A 27742-nucleotide genomic window follows, 5' to 3' on the forward strand; every position below is an offset into this window, starting at 1 on the left:
ACTATGTGATAGTGTGATAGTGACTATGTGATAGTGTGATAGTGACTGTGTGATAGTGTGATAGTGACTATGCGATAGTGACTATGTGATAGTGACTATGTGATAGTGTGATAGTGACTATGTGATAGTATGATAGTGACTATGTGATAGTGTGATAGTGACTGTGTGATAGTGTGATAGTGACTATGCGATAGTGACTATGTGATAGTGACTATGTGATAGTGACTATGTGATAGTGTGTGATAGTGACTATGTGATATAGTGTGTGATAGTGACTATGTGATAGTGTGATAGTGACTATGTGATAGTGACTATGTGATAGTGACTATGTGATAGTGACTAGTGTGATAGTGACTATGTGATAGTGACTATGTGATGTGATAGTGACTGTGTGATAGTGACTATGTGATAGTGACTATGTGATAGTGACTATGTGATAGTGACTATGTGATAGTGTGATAGTGACTATGTGATAGTGACTATGTGATAGTGAATAGTGATAGTGACTATGTGATAGTGACTATGTGATAGTGATGTGTGATAGTGTGATAGTGATATGTGATAGTGACTATGATAGTGTGATAGTGACTGTGTGATAGTGACTATGTGATAGTGATAGTGACTATGTGATAGTGTGATAGTGACTGTGTGATAGTGTGATAGTGACTATGTGATAGTGACTATGTGATAGTGACTATGTGATAGTGTGATAGTGACTATGTGATAGTATGATAGTGACTATGTGATAGTGTGATAGTGACTATGTGATAGTGACTATGTGATAGTGACTATGTGATAGTGACTGTGTGATAGTGTGATAGTGACTATGTGATAGTGACTATATGATAGTGTGTGATAGTGACTGTGTGATAGTGACTATGTGATAGTGTGATAGTGACTATGTGATAGTGTGATAGTGACTGTGTGATAGTGTGATAGTGACTATGTGATAGTGACTATGTGATAGTGACTATGTGATAGTGTGATAGTGACTATGTGATAGTGTGATAGTGACTATGTGATAGTGTGATAGTGACTATGTGATAGTGACTATGTGATAGTGACTATGTGATAGTGACTGTGTGATAGTGTGATAGTGAATATGTGATAGTGACTATATGATAGTGTGATAGTGACTGTGTGATAGTGACTATGTGATAGTGTGATAGTGACTATGTGATAGTGTGATAGTGACTGTGTGATAGTGTGATAGTGACTATGCGATAGTGACTATGTGATAGTGACTATGTGATAGTGTGATAGTGACTATGTGATAGTATGATAGTGACTATGTGATAGTGTGATAGTGACTATGTGATAGTGACTATGTGATAGTGACTGTGTGATAGTGTGATAGTGAATATGTGATAGTATGATAGTGACTATGTGATAGTGTGATAGTGACTATGTGATAGTGACTATGTGATAGTGTGATAGTGACTATGTGATAGTGTGATAGTGACTGTGTGATAGTGTGATAGTGACTATGTGATAGTGACTATGTGATAGTGACTATGTGATGAGTGATATGTGACTATGTGATAGTGACTATGTGATAGTATGATAGTGACTATGTGATAGTGTGATAGTGACTATGTGATAGTGACTATGTGATAGTGTGATAGTGACTATGTGATAGTGACTATGTGATAGTGTGATAGTGACTATGTGATAGTGTGATAGTGACTATGTGATAGTGACTATGTGATAGTGTGATAGTGACTGTGTGATAGTGACTGTGTGATAGTGACTGTGTGATAGTGACTATGTGATAGTGACTATGTGATAGTGTGATAGTGACTATGTGATAGTGACTATGTGATAGTGACTATGTGATAGTGTGATAGTGACTATGTGATAGTGACTATGTGATAGTGACTATGTGATAGTGACTGTGTGATAGTGTGATAGTGACTATGTGATAGTGACTATGTGATAGTGTGATAGTGACTGTGTGATAGTGACTATGTGATAGTGTGATAGTGACTATGTGATAGTGTGATAGTGACTGTGTGATAGTGTGATAGTGAGTGATAGTGACTATGTGATAGTGACTATGTGATAGTGACTATGTGATAGTGTGATAGTGACTATGTGATGACTATGATAGTGACTATGTGATAGTGTGATAGTGACTATGTGATAGTGACTATGTGATAGTGTGATAGTGACTGTGTGATAGTGACTATGTGATAGTGTGATAGTGACTGTGTGATAGTGACTGTGTGATAGTGTGATAGTGACTGTGTGATAGTGACTATGTGATAGTGACTATGTGATAGTGTGATAGTGACTATGTGATAGTGACTATGTGATAGTGTGATAGTGACTGTGTGATAGTGACTATGTGATAGTGACTGTGTGATAGTATGATAGTGATATGTGATAGTGACTATATGATAGTGTGATAGTGACTGTGTGATAGTGACTATGTGATAGTGTGATAGTGACTGTGTGATAGTGTGATAGTGACTATGTGATAGTGTGATAGTGACTATGTGATAGTGACTATGTGATAGTGACTATGTGATAGTGACTATGTGATAGTGACTATGATAGTGACTATGTGATAGTGTGATAGTGACTATGTGATAGTGACTATGTGATAGTGACTATGTGATAGTACTGTGTGACTAGTGTGATAGTGACTATGTGATAGTGACTGATATGATATGTGATAGTGACTATGTGATAGTGACTATGTGATAGTGTGATAGTGACTATGTGATAGTGTGATAGTGACTATGTGATAGTGTGATAGTGACTATGTGATAGTGACTATGTGATAGTGACTATGTGATAGTGTGATAGTGACTGTGTGATAGTGACTATGTGATAGTGTGATAGTGACTATGTGATAGTGACTATGTGATAGTGACTATGTGATAGTGACTATGTGATAGTGACTATGTGATAGTGTGATAGTGACTGTGTGATAGTGACTATGTGATAGTGTGATAGTGACTGTGTGATAGTGACTATGTGATAGTGTGATAGTGACTGTGTGATAGTGACTATGTGATAGTGACTATGTGATAGTGTGATAGTGACTATGTGATGTGATAGTGACTATGTGTGTGATAGTGACTATGTGATAGTGACTATGTGATAGTGTGATAGTGACTATGTGATAGTGACTATGTGATAGTGACTATAGTGACTATGTGATAGTGACTATGTGATATGTGATAGTGTGATAGTGACTGTGTGATAGTGTGATAGTGACTATGTGATAGTGACTATGTGATGTGACTATGTGATAGTGACTAGTGTGATATGTGATAGTGACTATGTGATAGTGACTATGTGATAGTGTGATAGTGACTATGTGATAGTGACTATGTGATAGTGATAGTGACTGTGTGATAGTGACTATGTGATAGTGACTGTGTGATAGTGATATGTGATAGTGACTATGTGATAGTGTGATAGTGACTATGTGATAGTGACTATGTGATGAAATAGTGACTATGTGATAGTGACTATGTGATATGTGATAGTGACTATGTGATAGTGACTATGATGTGTGATAGTGACTATGTGATAGTGACTATGTGATTGTGACTATGTGATAGTGACTGTGTGATAGTGTGATAGTGACTATGTGATAGTGACTGTGTGATAGTGACTGTGTGATAGTGTGATAGTGATAGTGATAGTGACTATGTGATAGTGACTATGTGATAGTGTGATAGTGACTATGTGATAGTGACTATGTGATAGTGACTGTGTGATAGTGTGATAGTGACTATGTGATAGTGACTATGTGATAGTGACTATGTGATAGTGTGATAGTGACTATGTGATAGTATGATAGTGACTATGTGATAGTGTGATAGTGACTATGTGATAGTGACTATGTGATAGTGACTATGTGATAGTGACTGTGTGATAGTGACTATGTGATAGTGACTATATGATAGTGTGATAGTGACTGTGTGATAGTGACTATGTGATAGTGTGATAGTGACTATGTGATAGTGTGATAGTGACTGTGTGATAGTGTGATAGTGACTATGCGATAGTGACTATGTGATAGTGACTATGTGATAGTGTGATAGTGACTATGTGATGTGATAGTGACTATGTGATAGTGTGATAGTGTGAGTGACTAGTAGTGACTATGTGATAGTGACTATGTGATAGTGTGATAGTGAATATGTGATAGTGACTATATGATAGTGTGATAGTGACTGTGTGATAGTGACTATGTGATAGTGTGATAGTGACTATGTGATAGTGTGATAGTGACTGTGTGATAGTGTGATAGTGACTATGCGATAGTGACTATGTGATAGTGACTATGTGATAGTGTGATAGTGACTATGTGATAGTATGATAGTGACTATGTGATAGTGTGATAGTGACTATGTGATAGTGACTATGTGATAGTGTGATAGTGACTATGTGATAGTGACTATGCGATAGTATGATAGTGACTATGTGATAGTGACTATGTGATTGTGACTATGTGATAGTGACTGTGTGATAGTGTGATAGTGACTATGTGATAGTGACTATGTGATAGTGACTGTGTGATAGTGACTGTGTGATAGTGTGATAGTGACTAGTGATAGTGACTATGTGATAGTGTGATAGTGACTATGTGATAGTGACTATGTGATAGTGACTATGTGATAGTGTGATAGTGACTATGTGATAGTATGATAGTGACTATGTGATAGTGTGATAGTGACTATGTGATAGTGACTATGTGATAGTGTGATAGTGACTATGTGATAGTGTGATAGTGACTATGTGATAGTGACTATGCGATAGTATGATAGTGACTATGTGATAGTGACTATGTGATTGTGACTATGTGATAGTGACTGTGTGATAGTGTGATAGTGACTATGTGATAGTGACTGTGTGATAGTGACTGTGTGATAGTGTGATAGTGATAGTGATAGTGACTATGTGATAGTGACTATGTGATAGTGTGATAGTGACTATGTGATAGTGACTGTGTGATAGTGACTATGTGATAGTGACTGTGTGATAGTGATAGTGATAGTGACTATGTGATAGTGACTATGTGATAGTGTGATAGTGACTATGTGATAGTGAGTGTGATAGTGACTATGTGATAGTGTATGTGATATGTGACTAGTGTGATAGTGACTATGATGATAGTGACTATGTGAGTGACTATGTGATAGTGTGATAGTGACTGTGTGATAGTGTGTGATAGTGACTATAGTGATATGTGATAGTGACTATGTGATAGTGACTGATAGTGTGATAGTGACTATGTGATAGTGAGTGACTGTGTGATAGTGACTATGTGATAGTGACTATGTGATGTGTGATAGTGACTATGTGATAGTGTGTGACTGTGTGATAGTGACTATGTGATAGTGTGATAGTGACTATGTGATAGTGACTGTGTGATAGTGACTATGTGATAGTGACTATAGTGACTAGTGTGATAGTGACTATGTGATAGTGACTATGTGATAGTGACTGTGTGATAGTGTGATAGTGACTATGTGATAGTGACTATGTGATAGTGTGATAGTGACTATGTGATAGTGACTATGTGATAGTGTGTGTGATAGTGACTATGTGATAGTGTGATAGTGAATGTGTGATAGTGTGATAGTGACTATGTGATAGTGACTATGTGATAGTGACTATGTGATAGTGACTATGTGATAGTGTGATAGTGATTGTGTGATAGTGTGATAGTGACTATGTGATAGTGACTATGTGATAGTGTGATATGTGATATGTGACTAGTGTGATAGTGACTATGTGATAGTGACTATGTGATGTGATAGTGACTGTGTGATAGTGTGATAGTGACTATGTGATAGTGACTATGTGATAGTGTGATAGTGACTATGTGATAGTGACTATGTGATAGTGTGATAGTGACTATGTGATAGTGACTATGTGATAGTGACTGTGTGATAGTGTGATAGTGACTATGTGATAGTGACTATGTGATAGTGACTATGTGATTGTGTGATAGTGACTATGTGATAGTGATAGTGACTATGTGATAGTGACTATGATAGTGACTATGTGATAGTGACTATGTGATAGTGTGATAGTGACTATGTGATAGTGATAGTGATAGTGACTAGTGTGATAGTGACTATGTGATAGTGACTATGTGATAGTGACTATGTGATAGTGACTGTGTGATAGTGTGATAGTGACTATGTGATAGTGACTATGTGATAGTGACTGTGTGATAGTGACTGTGTGATAGTGTGATAGTGACTATGTGATAGTGACTATGTGATAGTGACTATGTGATAGTGTGATAGTGACTATGTGATAGTGACTATGTGATAGTGACTATGTGATAGTGTGATAGTGACTATGTGATAGTGACTATGTGATAGTGTGATAGTGACTGTGTGATAGTGACTGATAGTGACTATGTGATAGTGACTATGTGATAGTGTGATAGTGACTGTGTGATAGTGACTATGTGATAGTGACTATGTGATAGTGACTATGTGATAGTGACTATGTGATAGTGTGATAGTGACTATGTGATAGTGATAGTGACTATGTGATAGTGTGATAGTGACTATGTGATAGTGACTATGTGATAGTGACTGTGTGATAGTGTGATAGTGACTATGTGATAGTGACTATGTGATAGTGTGATAGTGACTGTGTGATAGTGACTATGTGATAGTGTGATAGTGACTATGTGATAGTGTGATAGTGACTGTGTGATAGTGTGATAGTGACTGTGTGATAGTGACTATGTGATAGTGACTATGTGATAGTGACTATGTGATAGTGACTATGTGATAGTGTGATAGTGACTATGTGATAGTGACTATGTGATAGTGACTATGTGATAGTGTGATAGTGACTATGTGATAGTGACTATGTGATAGTGTGATAGTGACTGTGTGATAGTGACTGTGTGATAGTGACTATGTGATAGTGACTATGTGATAGTGTGATAGTGACTGTGTGATAGTGACTATGTGATAGTGACTATGTGATAGTGACTATGTGATAGTGTGATAGTGACTATGTGATAGTGACTGATAGTGTGATAGTGACTGTGTGATAGTGACTATGTGATAGTGTGATAGTGACTGATGTGATAGTGTGATAGTGACTGTGTGATAGTGTGATAGTGACTATGTGATAGTGACTATGTGATAGTGACTATGTGATAGTGTGATAGTGACTATGTGATAGTATGATAGTGACTATGTGATATAGTGTGATAGTGACTATGTGATAGTGACTATGTGATAGTGACTGATAGTATGATAGTGACTATGTGATAGTGTGTGATAGTGACTATGTGATAGTGACTGTGTGATAGTGTGATAGTGACTATGTGATAGTGACTATGTGATAGTGATAGTGTGTGATAGTGACTATGTGATAGTGTGATAGTGACTATGTGATAGTGACTGATGTGATAGTGACTATGTGATAGTGACTATGTGATAGTGACTATGTGATAGTGTGATAGTGACTATGTGATAGTATGATAGTGACTATGTGATAGTGTGATAGTGACTATGTGATAGTGACTATGTGATAGTGTGTGATAGTGACTGATGTGATAGTGACTATGTGATAGTGACTGATAGTGATAGTGTGATAGTGATAGTGACTATGTGATAGTGATAGTGACTATGTGATAGTGACTATGTGATAGTGACTATGTGATAGTGATAGTGTGATAGTGACTATGTGACTATGTGATAGTGACTATGTGATAGTGACTGTGTGATAGTGACTATGTGATAGTGTGATAGTGACTATAGTGTGATAGTGACTATGTGATAGTGACTAGTGTGATAGTGACTATGTGATAGTGACTGTGTGATAGTGACTATGTGATAGTGATAGTGTGATAGTGACTATGTGATAGTGACTATGTGATAGTGACTATGTGAGTGTGATAGTGACTATGTGACTGTGTGATAGTGACTATGTGAGTGACTATGTGATAGTGACTATGTGATAGTGACTATGTGATGATAGTGACTGATGTGATAGTGACTGTGTGATAGTGACTATGTGATAGTGACTATGTGATAGTGTGATAGTGACTGTGTGATAGTGACTATGTGATAGTGACTATGTGATTGTGTGATAGTGACTATGTGATAGTGACTATGTGATAGTGACTATGTGATTGTGTGATAGTGACTATGTGATAGTGACTATGTGATAGTGACTGTGTGATAGTGACTGTGTGATAGTGACTGTGTGATAGTGACTATGTGATAGTGACTATGTGATCGTGTGATAGTGACTATGTGATAGTATGATGGTGACTGTGTGATAGTGACTGTGTGATAGTGACTATGTGATAGTGACTATGTGATAGTGTGATAGTGACTATGTGATAGTGTGATAGTGACTATGTGATAGTGACTATGTGATAGTATGATAGTGACTATGTGATAGTGACTATGTGATAGTGACTATGTGATAGTGTGATAGTGACTATGTGATAGTGACTATGTGATAGTGTGATAGTGACTATGTGATAGTGTGATAGTGACTATGTGATAGTGACTATGTGATACTATGATAGTGACTATGTGATAGTGACTATGTGATAGTGACTATGTGATAGTGACTATGTGATAGTGACTATAGTGACTATGTGATAGTGATGTGATAGTGACTATGTGATAGTGTGTGATAGTGACTATGTGATAGTGACTATGCTGATGTGATAGTGACTATGTGATAGTGTGATAGTGACTATGTGATAGTGACTATGTGATAGTGTGATAGTGACTATGTGATAGTGTGATAGTGACTGTGTGATAGTGACTGTGTGATAGTGACTATGTGATGTGATAGTGACTATGTGATAGTGACTATGTGATAGTGACTATGTGATAGTGACTATGTGATTGTGTGATAGTGACTATGTGATAGTGACTATGCTATGTGATAGTGACTATGTGATTGTGTGATAGTGACTATGTGATAGTGACTATGTGATAGTGTGATAGTGACTATGTGATAGTATGATAGTGACTGTGTGATAGTGACTATTTGATAGTGACTATGTGATCGTGACTATGTGATAGTGACTATGTGATAGTGAGATTGTGACTATGTGATAGTGGCTGTGTGATAGTGACTGTGTGATAGTGTGATAGTGACTATGTGATAGTGACTGTGTGATAGTGTGATAGTGACTATGTGATAGTGACTATGTGATAGTGACTGTGTGATAGTGTGATAGTGACTATGTGATAGTGACTATGTGATAGTATGATAGCGACTATGTGATAGTGTGATAGTGACTATGTGATAGTGTGATAGTGACTATGTGATAGTGACTATGTGATAGTATGATAGTGACTATGTGATAGTGACTATGTGATAGTGACTATGTGATAGTGTGATAGTGACTATGTGATAGTGACTATGTGATAGTGACTATGTGATAGTGTGATAGTGACTATGTGATAGTGACTGTGTGATAGTGACTATGTGATAGTGTGATAGTGACTATGTGATAGTGACTATGTGATAGTGACTATGTGATTGTGTGATAGTGACTATGTGATAGTGACTATGTGATAGTGTGATAGTGACTATGTGATAGTGACTATGTGATAGTGTGATAGTGACTATGTGATAGTGTGATAGTGACTATGTGATAGTGACTATGTGATAGTGTGATAGTGACTATGTGATAGTGACTATGTGATAGTATGATAGCGACTATGTGATATGTGATAGTGATAGTGACTATGTGATAGTGACTGTGTGATAGTGACTATGTGATAGTGACTATGTGATAGTGACTATGTGATGACTGTGTGATAGTGACTATGTGATAGTGACTATGTGATAGTGACTATGTGATTGTGTGATAGTGACTATGTGATAGTGACATAGTGTGTGATAGTGACTATGTGATAGTGTGATAGTGACTAGTGTGATAGTGACTAGTGTGATAGTGACTATGTGATAGTGTGATAGTGACTATGTGATAGTGTGATAGTGACTATGTGATAGTGACTATGTGATAGTGTGATAGTGACTATGTGATAGTGACTATGATGATAGTGACTGTGTGATAGTGTGATGTGACTATAGTGACTATGTGATAGATGTGACTATGTGATAGTGTGTGATAGTGACTGTGTGATAGTGTATGATAGTGACTATGTGATAGTGACTATGTGATAGTGACTGTGTGATAGTGACTATGTGATAGTGTGATAGTGACTATGTGATGTGATAGTGACTGTGTGATAGTGACTATGTGATAGTGACTATGTGATAGTGACTATGTGATTGTGTGATAGTGACTATGTGATAGTGATAGTGACTATGTGATAGTGACTATGTGATAGTGATAGTGACTATGTGATAGTGACTATGTGACTATGATAGTGACTATGTGATAGTGTGATAGTGACTATGTGATAGTGACTATGTGATAGTGATAGTGAGTGACTATGTGATAGTGACTATGTGATGAGTGTGACTATGTGATACTGTGTGATAGTGACTATGTGATAGTGTGATAGTGACTAGTGTGATAGTGACTATGTGATAGTGTGATAGTGACTATGTGATAGTGTGTGATAGTGACTATGTGATAGTATGATAGTGACTATGTGATGACTAGTGTGATAGTGACTATGTGATAGTGACTATGTGACTATGTGATAGTATGATATGACTATGTGATAGTGACTATGTGATAGTGACTAGTGTGATAGTGACTATGTGATAGTGACTATGTGATAGTGTGAGTGACTGATAGTGACTATGTGATAGTGTGATAGTGACTATGTGATAGTGACTATGTGATAGTGACTGTGTGATTGTGTGATAGTGACTATGTGATAGTGACTATGTGATAGTGTGATAGTGACTATGTGATAGTGACTATGTGATAGTGTGATAGTGACTATGTGATAGTGACTAGTGACTATGTGATAGTGACTATGTGATAGTGTGATAGTGACTATGTGATAGTGACTATGTGATAGTGATAGTGATAGTGATAGTGTGATAGTGACTATGTGATAGTGACTATGTGATTGTGTGATAGTGACTATGTGATAGTGACTATGTGATAGTGACTATGTGATGTGTGATAGTGTGATATGACTAGTGACTATGTGATAGTGACTATGTGATTGTGTGATAGTGACTATGTGATATGACAGTGTGATAGTGACTATGTGTGACTAGTGATATGTGATTATGTGTAGTGTGATAGTGACTATGTGATAGTGACTATGTGATAGTGACTATGTGATAGTGTGATAGTGACTATGTGATAGTGACTATGTGATAGTATGATAGTGACTATGTGATAGTGACTATGTGATAGTGACTGTGTGATAGTGTGATAGTGACTATGTGATAGTGACTATGTGATAGTATGATTGCGACTATGTGATAGTGTGATAGTGACTATGTGATAATGACTATGCGATAGTATGATAGTGACTATGTGATAGTGACTATGTGATAGTGACTATGTGATAGTGACTATGTGATAGTGTGATAGTGACTATGTGATAGTGTGATAGTGACTGTGTGATAGTGACTGTGTGATAGTGACTATGTGATAGTGACTATGTGATTGTGTGATAGTGACTATGTGATAGTGACTATGTGATAGTGACTATGTGATTGTGTGATAGTGACTATGTGATAGTGACTATGTGATAGTGACTATGCTGTGTGATAGTGACTATGTGATAGTGACTATGTGATAGTGTGATAGTGACTATGTGATAGTATGATAGTGACTGTGTGATAGTGACTATTTGATAGTGACTATGTGATCGTGACTATGTGATAGTGACTATGTGATAGTGTGATTGTGACTATGTGATAGTGGCTGTGTGATAGTGACTGTGTGATAGTGTGATAGTGACTATGTGATAGTGACTGATAGTGTGATAGTGACTATGTGATAGTGACTATGTGATAGTGACTATGTGATAGTGATAGTGACTATGTGATAGTGACTATGTGATAGTGACTATGTGATAGTGTGATAGTGACTATGTGATAGTGACTATGTGATAGTGACTATGTGATAGTGACTATGTGATAGTGACTATGTGATAGTGTGATAGTGACTATGTGATAGTGTGATAGTGACTATGTGATAGTGACTATGTGATAGTGACTGTGTGATAGTGATAGTGACTATGTGATAGTGACTATGTGATAGTGACTATGTGATTGTGTGATAGTGACTATGTGATAGTGACTATGTGATAGTGTGATAGTGACTATGTGATAGTGACTATGTGATAGTGTGATAGTGACTATGTGATAGTGTGATAGTGACTATGTGATAGTGACTATGTGATAGTGTGATAGTGACTATGTGATAGTGACTATGTGATAGTATGATAGTGACTGTGTGATAGTGTGATAGTGACTATGTGATAGTGACTATGTGATTGTGTGATAGTGACTATGTGATAGTGACTATGTGATAGTGACTATGTGATTGTGTGATAGTGACTATGTGATAGTGACTATGTGATAGTGATAGTGACTATGTGATAGTGTGATAGTGACTATGTGATTGTGTGATAGTGTGATAGTGACTATGTGATAGTGACTATGTGATAGTGTGATAGTGACTATGTGATAGTGTGATAGTGACTGTGATGTGATAGTGACTATGTGATAGTGACTATGTGATAGTGTGATAGTGACTATGTGATAGTGAGTGTGATAGTGACTATGTGATAGTGACTATGTGATAGTGACTGTGTGATAGTGTGATAGTGACTGTGTGATAGTGACTGACTATGTGATAGTGTGATAGTGACTATGTGTGACTAGTGATGTGATAGTGACTATGTGATAGTGACTATGTGATAGTGACTATGTGATAGTGACTATGTGATAGTGATAGTGACTATGTGATAGTGACTATGATAGTGTGATAGTGTGACTGTGTGATAGTGACTGTGTGATAGTGACTATGTGATAGTGACTATGTGATAGTGACTATGTGATAGTGTGATAGTGACTATGTGATAGTGACTGTGTGATAGTGACTGTGTGATAGTGACTATGTGATAGTGACTATGTGATAGTGTGATAGTGACTATGTGATAGTGACTATGTGATAGTGTGATAGTGACTATGTGATAGTGACTATGTGATAGTGACTATGTGATAGTGACTATGTGTGTGTGATAGTGACTATGTGATAGTGACTATGTGATAGTGTGATAGTGACTATGTGATAGTGTGTGATAGTGACTATGTACTGTGTGATAGTGACTATGTGATAGATGATAGTGACTGTGTGATAGTGTGATAGTGACTATGTGATAGTGACTGTGTGATAGTGTGATAGTGACTATGTGATAGTGACTATGTGATAGTGTGATAGTGACTATGTGATAGTGACTGTGTGATAGTGACTGTGTGATAGTGTGATAGTGATAGTGATAGTGACTATGTGATAGTGACTATGTGATAGTGTGATAGTGACTATGTGATAGTGACTGTGTGATAGTGACTATGTGATAGTGACTATGTGAGAGTGTGATAGTGACTATGTGATAGTGACTATGTGATTGTGACTATGTGAGAGTGTGATAGTGACTGTGTGATAGTGTGATAGTGACTATGTGATAGTATGATAGTGACTATGTGATAGTGTGATAGTGACTGTGTGATAGTGACTATGTGATAGTGACTATGTGATAGTGTCATAGTGACTGTGTGATAGTGACTATGTGATAGTGACTATGTGATAGTGACTATGTGATGTGATAGTGTGATAGTGACTATGTGATAGTGACTATGTGTGTGATAGTGACTATGTGATAGTGTGATAGTGACTATGTGATAGTGACTATGTGATAGTGTGTGATAGTGACTATGTGATAGTGTGATAGTGACTATGTGATAGTGACTAGTGATAGTGTGATAGTGACTGTGTGATAGTGACTATGTGATAGTGTGATAGTGACTATGTGATAGTGTGATAGTGACTATGTGATAGTGACTATGTGATAGTGACTATGTGATAGTGACTATGTGATAGTGTGATAGTGACTATGTGATAGTGACTATGTGATAGTGACTATGTGATAGTGTGATAGTGACTATGTGATAGTGTGATAGTGACTATGTGATAGTGACTATGTGATAGTGTGATAGTGACTATTGATAGTGTGATAGTGACTATGTGATAGTGTGATGTGTGATAGTGACTGTGTGATAGTGACTGATGTGATAGTGTGATAGTGACTATGTGATAGTGACTATGTGATAGTGACTATGTGATAGTGACTATGTGATAGTGACTATGTGATAGTGACTATGTGATAGTGACTATGTGATAGTGACTATGTGATAGTGACTGATAGTGACTAGTGTGATAGTGAATATGTGATAGTGACTATATGATAGTGTGATAGTGACTGTGTGATAGTGACTATGTGATAGTGTGATAGTGACTATGTGATAGTGTGATAGTGACTGTGTGATAGTGTGATAGTGACTATGTGATAGTGACTATGTGATAGTGACTATGTGATAGTGTGATAGTGACTATGTGATAGTGTGATAGTGACTATGTGATAGTGACTATGTGATAGTGACTATGTGATAGTGACTATGTGATAGTGTGATAGTGACTATGTGATAGTATGATAGTGACTATGTGATAGTGTGATAGTGACTATGTGATAGTGTGATAGTGACTATGTGATAGTGACTATGTGATAGTGTGAAAGCGACAATTTGATAGTGTGATAGTGACTATGTGATAGTGACTATGTGATTGTGTGATAGTGACTGTGTGATAGTGACTGTGTGATAGTGACTATGTGATAGTGACTATGTGATAGTGACTATGTGATAGTGTGATAGTGACTATGTGATAGTGAAATAGTGACTATGTGATAGTGACTATGTGATAGTGACTGATAGTGATAGTGACTGTGTGATAGTGTGATAGTGATATGTGATAGTGACTATGTGATAGTGTGATAGTGACTGTGTGATAGTGACTATGTGATAGTGTGATAGTGACTATGTGATAGTGTGATAGTGACTGTGTGATAGTGTGATAGTGACTATGCGATAGTGACTATGTGATAGTGACTATGTGATAGTGTGATAGTGACTATGTGATAGTGACTATGTGATAGTGACTATGTGATAGTGACTGTGTGATAGTGTGATAGTGACTATGTGATAGTGACTATGTGATAGTGATAGTGACTGTGTGATAGTGACTATGTGATAGTGTGATAGTGACTATGTGATAGTGTGATAGTGACTGTGTGATAGTGTGATAGTGACTATGCGATAGTGACTATGTGATAGTGTCATAGTGACTGTGTGATAGTGACTATGTGATAGTGACTATATGATAGTGTGATAGTGACTGTGTGATAGTGTGATAGTGACTATGCGTTAGTGACTATGTGATAGTGTCATAGTGACTGTGTGATAGTGACTATGTGATAGTGACTGTGTGATAGTGTGAAAGCGACAATTTGATAGTGTGATAGTGACTATGTGATAGTGACTATGAGATTGTGTGATAGTGACTGTGTGATAGTGACTGTGTGATAGTGACTATGTGATAGTGACTATGTGATAGTGACTATGTGATAGTGTGATAGTGACTATGTGATAGTAGTGACTATGTGATAGTGACTATGTGATAGTGACTATGTGTGATAGTGACTATGTGATAGTGACTATGTGATAGTGACTATATGTGATAGTGACTATGTGTGTGTGATAGTGACTGTGTGATAGTGACTATGTGATAGTGATAGTGACTATGTGACTATAGTGTGATAGTGACTGTGTGATAGTGTGTGATAGTGACTATGTGATAGTGACTATGTGATAGTGACTATGTGATAGTGTGATAGTGACTATGTGATAGTGACTATGTGATAGTGACTATGTGATAGTGACTGTGTGATAGTGTGATAGTGACTATGTGATAGTGACTATGTGATAGTGTGATAGTGACTATGTGATAGTGACTATGTGATAGTGACTATGTGATAGTGTGATAGTGACTATGTGATAGTGACTATGTGATAGTGTGATAGTGACTGTGTGATAGTGACTATGTGATAGTGACTATGTGATAGTGTGATAGTGACTATGTGATAGTGTGATAGTGACTATGTGATAGTGACTATGTGATAGTGATAGTGACTGTGTGATAGTGACTATGTGATAGTGACTATGTGATAGTGACTATGTGATATGTGATAGTGATGTGATAGTGTGATAGTGACTGTGTGATAGTGTGATAGTGACTATGTGATAGTGACTATGTGATAGTGACTATGTGATAGTGTGATAGTGACTATGTGATAGTGTGATAGTGACTATGTGATAGTGATAGTGACTATGTGATAGTGACTATGTGATAGTGACTATGTGATAGTGTGATAGTGACTATGTGATAGTGACTATGTGATAGTGTGATAGTGACTGTGTGATAGTGACTATGTGATAGTGTGATAGTGACTGTGTGATGTGATAGTGACTGATGTGACTAGTGTGATAGTGACTATGTGTGATAGTGACTATGTGATAGTGACTATGTGATAGTGACTATGTGATAGTGACTATGTGATAGTGACTGTGTGATAGTGTGATAGTGAATATGTGATAGTGACTATGTGATAGTGACTGTGTGATAGTGACTATGTGATAGTGTGATAGTGACTGTGTGATAGTGTGATAGTGACTATGTGATAGTGACTATGTGATAGTGTGATAGTGACTATGTGATAGTGTGATAGTGACTATGTGATAGTGACTATGTGATAGTATGATAGTGACTATGTGATAGTGACTATGTGATAGTGACTGTGTGATAGTGTGATAGTGACTATGTGATAGTGACTATGTGATAGTATGATTGCGACTATGTGATAGTGTGATAGTGACTATGTGATAATGACTATGCGATAGTATGATAGTGACTATGTGATAGTGACTATGTGATAGTGACTATGTGATAGTGACTATGTGATAGTGTGATAGTGACTATGTGATAGTGTGATAGTGACTGTGTGATAGTGACTGTGTGATAGTGACTATGTGATAGTGACTATGTGATTGTGTGATAGTGACTATGTGATAGTGACTATGTGATTGTGTGATAGTGACTATGTGATAGTGACTATGTGATAGTGACTATGCTATGTGATAGTGACTATGTGATTGTGTGATAGTGACTATGTGATAGTGACTATGTGATAGTGTGATAGTGACTATGTGATAGTATGATAGTGACTGTGTGATAGTGACTATTTGATAGTGACTATGTGATCGTGACTATGTGATAGTGACTATGTGATAGTGAGATTGTGACTATGTGATAGTGGCTGTGTGATAGTGACTGTGTGATAGTGTGATAGTGACTATGTGATAGTGACTGTGTGATAGTGTGATAGTGACTATGTGATAGTGACTATGTGATAGTGACTATGTGATAGTATGATAGCGACTATGTGATAGTGTGATAGTGACTATGTGATAGTGTGATAGTGACTATGTGATAATGACTATGCGATAGTATGATAGTGACTATGTGATAGTGACTATGTGATAGTGACTATGTGATAGTGTGATAGTGACTATGTGATAGTGTGATAGTGACTATGTGATAGTGGCTGTGTGATAGTGACTGTGTGATAGTGTGATAGTGACTATGTGATAGTGACTATGTGATAGTGACTGTGTGATTGTGTGATAGTGACTATGTGATAGTGACTATGTGATAGTGTGATAGTGACTATGTGATAGTGACTATGTGATAGTGTGATAGTGACTATGTGATAGTGTGATAGTGACTATGTGATAGTGACTATGTGATAGTGTGATAGTGACTATGTGATAGTGACTATGTGATAGTATGATAGTGACTGTGTGATAGTGTGATAGTGACTATGTGATAGTGACTATGTGATTGTGTGATAGTGACTATGTGATAGTGACTATGTGATAGTGACTATGTGATTGTGTGATAGTGACTATGTGATAGTGACAGTGTGATAGTGACTATGTGATAGTGTGATAGTGACTATGTGATTGTGTGATAGTGTGATAGTGACTATGTGATAGTGACTATGTGATAGTGACTATGTGATAGTGTGATAGTGACTATGTTATAGTGACTATGTGATAGTGACTGTGTGATAGTGTGATAGTGACTTTGTGACTGTGACTATGTGATAGTATGATAGTGACTATGTGATAGTGTGATAGTGACTATGTGATAGTGACTATGTGATAGTGACTGTGTGATAGTGTGATAGTGACTATGTGATAGTGACTATGTGATAGTATGATAGCGACTATGTGATAGTGTGATAGTGACTATGTGATAGTGTGATAGTGACTATGTGATAATGACTATGCGATAGTATGATAGTGACTATGTGATAGTGACTATGTGATAGTGACTATGTGATAGTGACTATGTGATAGTGTGATAGTGACTATGTGATAATGACTATGCGATAGTGTGATAGTGACTGTGTCATAGTGACTGTGTGATAGTGACTATGTGATAGTGACTATGTGATAGTGACTATGTGATAGTGACTATGTGATAGTGTGATAGTGACTATGTGATAGTGACTGTGTGATAGTGACTGTGTGATAGTGACTATGTGATAGTGACTATGTGACTATGTGATAGTGACTATGTGATAGTGACTATGTGATAGTGTGATAGTGACTATGTGATAGTGTGATAGTGACTGTGTGATAGTGACTGTGTGATAGTGACTATGTGATAGTGACTATGTGATTGTGTGATAGTGACTATGTGATAGTGACTATGTGATTGTGTGATAGTGACTATGTGATAGTGACTATGTGATAGTGACTATGTGATCGTGTGATAGTGACTATGTGATAGTATGATGGTGACTGTGTGATAGTGACTATTTGATAGTGACTATGTGATAGTGACTGTGTGATAGTGTGATAGTGAGTATGTGATAGTGACTATGTGATTGTGTGATAGTGACTATGTGATAGTGACTGTGTGATAGTGACTGTGTGATAGTGTGATAGTGATAGTGATAGTGACTATGTGATAGTGACTATGTGATAGTGTGATAGTGACTATGTGATAGTGACTGTGTGATAGTGACTATGTGATAGTGACTATGTGAGAGTGTGATAGTGACTATGTGATAGTGACTATGTGATTGTGACTATGTGAGAGTGTGATAGTGACTGTGTGATAGTGTGATAGTGACTATGTGATTGTGACTATGTGATAGTGACTATGTGATAGTGTGATAGTGACTATGTGATAGTATGATAGTGACTATGTGATAGTGTGATAGTGACTGTGTGATAGTGACTATGTGATAGTGACTATGTGATAGTGTCATAGTGACTGTGTGATAGTGACTATGTGATAGTGACTATGTGATAGTGACTATATGATAGTGTGATAGTGACTGTGTGATAGTGACTATGTGATAGTGTGATAGTGACTATGTGATAGTGACTATGTGATAGTGACTATGTGATAGTGTGATAGTGACTATGTGATAGTATGATAGTGACTATGTGATAGTGTGATAGTGACTATGTGATAGTGACTATGTGATAGTGACTGTGTGATAGTGAATATGTGATCGTGACTATATGATAGTGTGATAGTGACTGTGTGATAGTGACTATGTGATAGTGTGATAGTGACTATGTGATAGTGTGATAGTGACTATGTGATAGTGACTATGTGATAGTGACTATGTGATAGTGACTATGTGATAGTGTGATAGTGACTATGTGATAGTGTGATAGTGACTATGTGATAGTGTGATAGTGACTATGTGATAGTGACTATGTGATAGTGTGAAAGCGACAATTTGATAGTGTGATAGTGACTATGTGATAGTGACTATGTGATTGTGTGATAGTGACTATGTGATAGTGTGATAGTGACTATGTGATAGTGACTATGAGATTGTGTGATAGTGACTGTGTGATAGTGACTGTGTGATAGTGACTATGTGATAGTGACTATGTGATAGTGACTATGTGATAGTGTGATAGTGACTATGTGATAGTGAAATAGTGACTATGTGATAGTGACTATGTGATAGTGACTATGTGATAGTGACTGTGTGATAGTGTGATAGTGAATATGTGATAGTGACTATATGATAGTGTGATAGTGACTGTGTGATAGTGACTATGTGATAGTGTGATAGTGACTATGTGATAGTGTGATAGTGACTGTGTGATAGTGTGATAGTGACTATGCGATAGTGACTATGTGATAGTGACTATGTGATAGTGTGATAGTGACTATGTGATAGTGACTATGTGATAGTGACTATGTGATAGTGACTGTGTGATAGTGTGATAGTGAATATGTGATAGTGACTATATGATAGTGTGATAGTGACTGTGTGATAGTGACTATGTGATAGTGTGATAGTGACTATGTGATAGTGTGATAGTGACTGTGTGATAGTGTGATAGTGACTATGCGATAGTGACTATGTGATAGTGTCATAGTGACTGTGTGATAGTGACTATGTGATAGTGACTATATGATAGTGTGATAGTGACTGTGTGATAGTGTGATAGTGACTATGCGATAGTGACTATGTGATAGTGTCATAGTGACTGTGTGATAGTGACTATGTGATAGTGACTGTGTGATAGTGACTATGTGATAGTGTGATAGTGACTATGTGATAGTGTGATAGTGACTGTGTGATAGTGTGATAGTGACTATGCGATAGTGACTATGTGATAGTGACTATGTGATAGTGTGATAGTGACTATGTGATAGTATGATAGTGACTATGTGATAGTGTGATAGTGACTATGTGATAGTGACTATGTGATAGTGACTATGTGATAGTGTGATAGTGAATATGTGATAGTGACTATATGATAGTGTGATAGTGACTGTGTGATAGTGACTATGTGATAGTGTGATAGTGACTATGTGATAGTGTGATAGTGACTGTGTGATAGTGACTATGTGATAGTGACTATGTGATAGTGACTATGTGATAGTGACTATGTGATAGTGACTATGTGATAGTGACTGTGTGATAGTGTGATAGTGATATGTGTGACTATGTGATAGTGTGATAGTGACTGTGTGATAGTGACTATGTGATAGTGTGATAGTGACTATGTGATAGTGTGATAGTGACTGTGTGATAGTGTGATAGTGACTATGCGATAGTGACTATGTGATAGTGACTATGTGATAGTGACTATGTGATAGTGTGATAGTGACTATGTGATAGTGTGATAGTGACTATGTGATAGTGACTATGTGATAGTGTGATAGTGACTATGTGATAGTGACTATGTGATAGTGACTATGTGATAGTGTGAAAGCAACAATTTGATAGTGTGATAGTGACTATGTGATAGTGACTATGTGATTGTGTGATAGTGACTGTGTGATAGTGACTGTGTGATAGTGACTGTGTGATAGTGACTATGTGATAGTGACTATGTGATAGTGACTATGTGATAGTGACTATGTGATAGTGTGAAAGCAACAATTTGATAGTGTGATAGTGACTATGTGATAGTGTGATAGTGACTATGTGATAGTGACTATGTGATAGTGAAATAGTGACTATGTGATAGTGACTATTTGATAGTGACTATGTGATAGTGTGATAGTGACTATGTGATAGTGACTATGTGATAGTGACTATGTGATAGTGACTGTGTGATAGTGTGATAGTGAATATGTGATAGTGACTATGTGATAGTGTGATAGTGACTGTGTGATAGTGACTATGTGATAGTGTGATAGTGACTATGTGATAGTGTGATAGTGACTGTGTGATAGTGACTATGTGATAGTGACTATGTGATAGTGTCATAGTGACTGTGTGATAGTGACTATGTGATAGTGACTATATGATAGTGTGATAGTGACTGTGTGATAGTGTGATAGTGACTATGCGATAGTGACTATGTGATAGTGTCATAGTGACTGTGTGATAGTGACTATGTGATAGTGACTATATGATAGTGTGATAGTGACTGTGTGATAGTGACTATGTGATAGTGTGATAGTGACTATGTGATAGTGTGATAGTGACTATGTGATAGTGTGATAGTGACTATGTGATAGTGACTATGTGATAGTGACTATGTGATAGTGTGATAGTGACTATGTGATAGTATGATAGTGACTATGTGATAGTGTGATAGTGACTATGTGATAGTGACTATGTGATAGTGACTATGTGATAGTGTGATAGTGACTGTGTGATAGTGTGATAGTGACTATGTGATAGTGACTATGTGATAGTGACTATGTGATAGTGTGATAGTGACTATGTGATAGTATGATAGTGACTATGTGATAGTGTGATAGTGACTATGTGATAGTGACTATGTGATAGTGACTGTGTGATAGTGTGATAGTGAATATGTGATCGTGACTATATGATAGTGTGATAGTGACTGTGTGATAGTGACTATGTGATAGTGTGATAGTGACTATGTGATAGTGTGATAGTGACTGTGTGATAGTGTGATAGTGACTATGCGATAGTGACTATGTGATAGTGACTATGTGATAGTGACTATGTGATAGTGACTATGTGATAGTGACTGTGTGATAGTGTGATAGTGAATATGTGATCGTGACTATATGATAGTGTGATAGTGACTGTGTGATAGTGACTATGTGATAGTGTGATAGTGACTATGTGATAGTGTGATAGTGACTGTGTGATAGTGTGATAGTGACTATGCGATAGTGACTATGTGATAGTGACTATGTGATAGTGACTATGTGATAGTGTGATAGTGACTATGTGATAGTATGATAGTGACTATGTGATAGTGTGATAGTGACTATGTGATAGTGACTATGTGATAGTGATAGTGACTATGTGATAGTGTGATAGTGACTATGTGATAGTGACTATGTGATAGTGACAATTTGATAGTGTGATAGTGACTATGTGATAGTGACTATGTGATTGTGTGATAGTGACTGTGTGATAGTGACTGTGTGATAGTGACTGTGTGATAGTGACTATGTGATAGTGACTATGTGATAGTGTGATAGTGACTATGTGATAGTGACTATGTATGTAATAGTGACTATGTGATAGTGACTATGTGATAGTGACTGTGTGATGTGTGTGATAGTGAATATGTGATAGTGACTATGTGATAGTGTGATAGTGACTGTGTGATAGTGACTATGTGATAGTGTGTGATAGTGACTATGTGATAGTGTGATAGTGACTGTGTGATAGTGACTAGTGACTATGTGATAGTGACTATGTGATAGTGACTATGTGATAGTGTGATAGTGACTATGTGATAGTGTGATAGTGACTATGTGATAGTGTGATAGTGACTATGTGATAGTGACTATGTGATAGTGACTATGTGATAGTGACTGTGTGATAGTGTGAAAGCAACAATTTGATAGTGTGATAGTGACTATGTGATAGTGACTATGTGATTGTGTGATAGTGACTGTGTGATAGTGACTGTGTGATAGTGACTATGTGATTGTGTGATAGTGACTATGTGATAGTGACTATGTGATAGTGACTATGTGATTGTGTGATAGTGACTATGTGATAGTGACTATGCTATGTGATAGTGACTATGTGATTGTGTGATAGTGACTATGTGATAGTGACTATGTGATAGTGTGATAGTGACTATGTGATAGTATGATAGTGACTGTGTGATAGTGACTATTTGATAGTGACTATGTGATCGTGACTATGTGATAGTGACTATGTGATAGTAGTGACTATGTGATAGTGACTATGTGATAGTGACTATGTGATAGTGTGATAGTGACTATGTGATAGTGACTGTGTGATAGTGTGATAGTGACTATGTGATAGTGACTATGTGATGAGTGACTAGTGTGATAGTGACTATGTGATAGTGACTATGTGATATGTGACTATGTGATAGTGTGATAGTGACTATGTGATAGTGATAGTGACTATGTGATAATGACTATGCGATAGTATGATAGTGACTATGTGATAGTGACTATGTGATAGTGACTATGTGATAGTGATAGTGATAGTGTGATAGTGACTATGTGATAGTGTGTGATAGTGACTATGTGATAGTGTGATAGTGACTGTGTGATAGTGACTATGTGATAGTGACTATGTGATAGTGACTATGTGATAGTGTGATAGTGACTATGTGATAGTGACTATGATAGTGACTATGTGATAGTGTGATAGTGATAGTGTGATAGTGACTATGTGATAGTGACTATGTGATAGATAGTGACTATGTGATAGTGACTATGTGATAGTGACTAGTGAGTGATATGTGATAGTGACTATGTGATAGTGTGATAGTGACTATGTGATAGTGACTATGTGATAGTGTGATAGTGACTATGTGATAGTGTGATAGTGACTATGTGATAGTGATGATAGTGACTATGTGATAGTGACTATGTGATAGTGACTATGTGATAGTGACTATGTGATAGTGACTGTGTGATAGTGTGATAGTGACTATGTGATAGTGACTAGTGTGATAGTGACTATGTGATAGTGACTATGTGATAGTGACTATGTGATAGTGACTGTGTGATAGTGACTATGTGATAGTGACTGATAGTGACTAGTGACTATGTGACTATAGTGATGTGACTGTGTGATAGTGACTGATGTGACTAGTGTGATAGTGACTATGATAGTGTGATAGTGACTGTGTGATTGTGTGATAGTGACTATGTGATAGTGACTGATAGTGATAGTGATAGTGACTATGTGATAGTGACTATGTGATAGTGACTATGTGATAGTGTGTGATAGTGACTATGTGATAGTGACTATGTGATAGTGTGTGATAGTGACTATGTGATGTGATAGTGACTATGTGATAGTGTGATAGTGACTATGTGATAGTGTGATAGTGACTATGTGATAGTGACTATGTGATAGTGACTGATGTGATAGTGTGATAGTGACTATGTGATAGTGACTATGTGTGATAGTGAGTGACTATGTGATAGTGATAGTGACTGATGTGATAGTGATATGTGTGTGATAGTGACTATGTGATAGTGTGTGATAGTGACTAGTGTGATAGTGACTGATGTGATAGTGACTAGTGTGATAGTGACTATGTGATAGTGACTATGTGATAGATGATGTGATAGTGTGATAGTGACTATGTGATAGTGACTATGTGATAGTGTGATAGTGACTATGTGATAGTGACTATGTGATAGTGACTATGTGATAGTGACTGTGATGTGATAGTGACTATGTGATAGTGACTATGTGATAGTGACTATGTGATAGTGACTATGTGTGTGATAGTGACTATGTGATAGTGACTATGTGATAGTGACTGATAGTGACTATGTGATGTGACTATGTGATAGTGACTATGTGATAGTGACTATATGTGTGATAGTGTGATAGTGACTATGTGATAGTGTGATAGTGACTATGTGATAGTGACTATGTGATAGTGACTATGTGATAGTGACTATGTGATAGTGACTATGTGACTATGTGATAGTGACTATGTGATAGTGATATGTGATAGTGTGATAGTGACTATGTGATAGTGACTATGTGATAGTGACTATGTGATAGTGATAGTGACTATGTGATAGTGTGATAGTGTGATATGTGATAGTGACTATGTGATAGTGACTATGTGATGACTATGTGATAGTGACTATGTGATAGTGACTGATGTGATAGTGATAGTGTGATGTGTGATAGTGACTATGTGATAGTGAGTGTGATAGTGACTATGTGATAGTGACTATGTGATAGTGATAGTGTGATAGTGACTATAGTGTGATAGTGACTATGTGATAGTGACTATGTGATAGTGATAGTGACTATGTGATAGTGACTACTGTGTGATAGTGACTATGTGATAGTGACTATGTGATAGTGACTGTGTGATAGTGATATAGTGACTATGTGATGTGATAGTGACTATGTGATAGTGACTAGTGTGATAGTGACTATGTGTGATAGTGACTAGTGTGATAGTGACTATGTGATAGTGTGATAGTGACTGTGTGATAGTGTGACTAGTGTGATAGTGACTATGTGATAGTGTGTGATAGTGACTGATGTGATAGTGACTATGTGATAGTGACTATGTGATAGTGACTATGTGATAGTGACTATGTGATAGTGACTATGTGATAGTGACTATGTGATAGTGTGATAGTGACTATGTGATAGTGACTATGTGATAGTGTGATAGTGACTATGTGATAGTGACTATGTGATAGTGACTATGTGATAGTGTGATAGTGACTATGTGATAGTGACTATGTGATAGTGACTATGTGATTGTGTGATAGTGACTATGTGATAGTGACTATGTGATAGTGACTATGTGATAGTGTGATAGTGACTATGTGATAGTGACTAGTGTGATAGTGACTATGTGATAGTGTGATAGTGACTATGTGATAGTGACTATGTGATAGTGACTATGTGATAGTGTGTGAGTGACTATGTGATAGTGACTATGTGATAGTGTATGATAGTGACTATGTGATAGTGTGATAGTGACTATGTGATAGTGACTATGTGATAGTGACTATGTGAGTACTATGTGATATGTGACTTGTGTGATAGTGACTATGTGATAGTGACTATGTGATAGTGTGATAGTGACTATGTGATAGTGACTGTGTGATAGTGACTATGTGATAGTGACTATGTGATAGTGACTATGTGATATGTGACTATGTGATAGTGTGATAGTGACTATGTGATAATGACTATGTGATAGTATGATAGTGACTATGTGATAGTGACTATGTGATAGTGACTATGTGATAGTGACTGATAGTGACTATGTGTGACTATGTGATAGTGTGATAGTGACTATGTGATAGTGTGATAGTGACTATGTGATAGTGACTATGTGATAGTGACTATGTGAGTGACTATGTGATTGTGTGATAGTGACTATGTGATAGTGACTATGTGATAGTGACTGTGTGATAGTGACTATGTGATAGTGACTATGTGATAGTGACTATGTGCTATGTGATAGTGACTATGTGATAGTGTGATAGTGACTATGTGATAGTGACTATGTGATAGTGTGATAGTGACTATGTGATAGTGATAGTGACTATGTGATAGTGTGATAGTGACTATGTGATAGTGACTATGTGATAGTGACTATGTGATAGTGACTATGTGATATGTGACTAGTGTGATAGTGACTATGTGATAGTGACTGATGTGATACTATGTGTGAGTGTGATAGTGACTATGTGATAGTGACTATGTGATAGTGACTATGATAGTGTGATAGTGACTATGTGTGATAGTGACTATGTGATAGTGACTATGTGATAGTGATGATAGTGACTATGTGATAGTGTGATAGTGACTATGTGATAGTGTGATAGTGACTATGTGATAGTGACTATGTGATAGTGATGAGTGTGATAGTGACTATGTGATAGTGACTATGTGATAGTGACTATGTGATAGTGACTGATGTGATAGTGTGATAGTGACTATGTGATAGTGTGTGATAGTGACTATGTGATAGTGACTATGTGATGTGATAGTGACTATGTGATAGTGTATGTGATATTGTGTGATAGTGACTATGTGATAGTGACTATGTGATAGTGTGTGATAGTGACTATGTGATAGTGTATGATAGTGACTATGTGATAGTGACTATGTGATAGTGATAGTGTGATAGTGACTATGTGATAGTGACTATGTGATAGATGATAGTGACTGATGTG

This window comes from Oncorhynchus nerka, linkage group LG22, assembly GCF_034236695.1.
Source record: "Oncorhynchus nerka isolate Pitt River linkage group LG22, Oner_Uvic_2.0, whole genome shotgun sequence".
In the NCBI taxonomy this organism is placed as follows: Eukaryota; Metazoa; Chordata; class Actinopteri; order Salmoniformes; family Salmonidae; genus Oncorhynchus; species Oncorhynchus nerka.